We start from the raw sequence: 2,623 nt of genomic DNA on the forward strand, positions 1-2,623 counted from the left end.
TCCTTCCTTCCTTCCTTCCTTCCTTCCTTCCTTCCTTCCTTCCTTCCTCCCTTCCTTCCCTCTTTCACTGTCTTTCTCTCTCTCTTGCTCTCTCTTTCTTTCCTTTTGAGTAATTATGGTTTTAAATTAAAGACTACTTGCCCTCCCCCCATCTGTTTTATATTAGTATGGTTTTACAGGATCTTCTTACCTATGTCTCCCACTTAGCTGGGATAATAGGCACATACCACCGTGGCCAATATATTGTTTAAGATGGGGCCTTGCTAACTTTTTTTTTTTTGCCTAGGCTGGCTCTCAATGGCTGAATTCCTGGTAACTGTGTTTACAGACAAGAACAGCTTCATCCCATCTGGAGTCATCATAAAAACTCTTCCTTAACCTATGTGGCAGTGGATGCTCACTGGTGAGGGTGGAGGTCCCAGCGTGGCTCCCGTCTGCTGTGCAAAGTCTCTATGTGGTTACTGTTGCAGTGAAACATCAATGTAGTGGAACTTCTTAGGGATTAGCTCAGAGTTAGTTTCGCTGGGTTTGTATCAGACAAAATCGTACTGCTTTTTATTCCCTCGCCTCACGAAATCACAACACTCTCAGTCTGCCACCGTCTACTGACCAAGGCAGTTGTACAAGTCCACTCTGCTTCAAAGGGATGAGACATGGACTCTGGCTGTCAGGGGACAGTGTCAATATCGCCTGGTAGCACGAGCCTGGGGGCTATCTTTAGAAAATGCTGTCTGCCATATATTTCTTTCTCTGAAATGTTCTCAGTTACAGAACTATAACTTCCCTTTCACTGCCAAGCAGACAAAATCACTCACCATGTTCAAGATGTGGGTCAAAATCCTTGGAAAGAACAACTAGAAATGAGAAAAGAAAAAGAAACGATATTATGTAACAAATTTACATTTTTTTGCCTACGCACCTTGCATTTGAATCTGAGCTGTGTTTGAATCTCAGTGTGGGTACTTTCCCCGCAGGTTTCTTTATAGGGGAAGGAAAGTTTTAAATCTCAGAATGGTCATGGTGATTGAAAGGAGATAATTTTAAAAATGGACAGTAAAAGTCTTGATAGATTTTCCTTTGCTGCTCCCCTAAATTCCACAAGTGTATTTCTTTTAATTTTAGGCCATCCAAGCTCATAAGCATTGGTGCTTAGCAATTCATATCTGATGAATGCACATTGATTTGAATTAAGCAGAATCAAATTGAGTTCTCACTAAAAATAATACCTCAGTTCTGTTCTTGGTTCTGTCAGTGAGTCACTGTGGAATTTAAAACTGGCAAGCTATGCATTTTGCACAAGTACAGTAAAGCATCACTTTAGTGCTGTCTCTTCTAACTGTAGACTATCAGTAAACTTCTGGCATATGCTCTCTCTCCAATTGGAGACTATCAGCATTCAGTAAAGCCTGCTGCTAATGCCCTCTGCACTATTCCATTCCACTGATGGCTCTGGTGGTGCTTGTGGTCTTGAGATTCAAGTAACACACAATCTCAGATTTTTGCATAGCTTCTCTTGCATTGTTGTATTCACATGCCTAACAAGTATCTGTCTGCTGTTATTCTTTGGCTCTGGATGTCATTTCTAGCTTATAGGAAAGTAGAATGATGAGCATTGCATTCAAAGTGGCAAATTCTTTCATCCATTTGCCATTCAGTTGCCAGGCTCTATTGTTAGCCTTGGGAATTCAGAGCAAGCAAAAGAAACACCTTGTGTTAGACTGAACACTCCCATAAGCAAATATGAGATATGGGTTCAACTGTTTTCGTTTACTCACTGAGGACTTTCAACAACTCCATATGTTGGATGTGAGCACATAAAAATGATCGATCAAACATCATTTGTAATCCCTCAGTATTAATACAAAGCATGGTCTCTTAGGATCCACAGAGCAATAGTTCTACAACCCTTTATAAAATAGGTACCAAAATCTGTGGATACTCAAGTCCTTTATATAAAATGGTTTTGTATTTTCATATAAGCTATGCACATTCTCTTGTACATGTTAAGTCATCTCTAGATGATTCATAATACAAATAGCACATCATATTACTATAAAATATTATTTAAGGGAAAATCGCAAGGATTAAAAATCATTATTCAGTATGGATGCAATCTTTTTTCTTTTCTCTCTTCTTTTTATGGTAGTAGGGCTTGAACCTGAGGTTTTGCTTTTTCTAGGAAGATGCTTTATGCTGAGCAACACTGCTAGCCCTATCCAAGTTGGTTATTTTTCCAGGTGTGTGCTTGGACTGCAATCCACCTATTAATACTTCCTATGAAGTTAGGATGACCAATATTGGTCAAGAAGGGGTTTTATGAACATTTTCACTGGGGCTAGCCTGAAATCATGATCTTTCTTTTCTTAGCTTTTCAAGTGTTGGAGAATCCCAATGTGAGTCCTTGGTTCCCTACACAGATGCAGTTATTTTTTTTCTTTTCAGTCTAAGGAAGGTGAAATCCAAGGATGTGTAACCTATGGATACAGAGGCCAGATTTTATAGAGGTACAGGATGTATATATGTGCATACACATATGTATATATGTATGCATATACATATTGTTTACAGAGAGTTACTATAAGAGACAATTTCATGAAGGATTAACCTGAAAATACATTGTTAA

Source organism: Dipodomys ordii, unplaced genomic scaffold (genome assembly GCF_000151885.1).
Source record: "Dipodomys ordii isolate 6190 unplaced genomic scaffold, Dord_2.0 Scaffold13, whole genome shotgun sequence".
Classification (NCBI taxonomy): Eukaryota; Metazoa; Chordata; class Mammalia; order Rodentia; family Heteromyidae; genus Dipodomys; species Dipodomys ordii.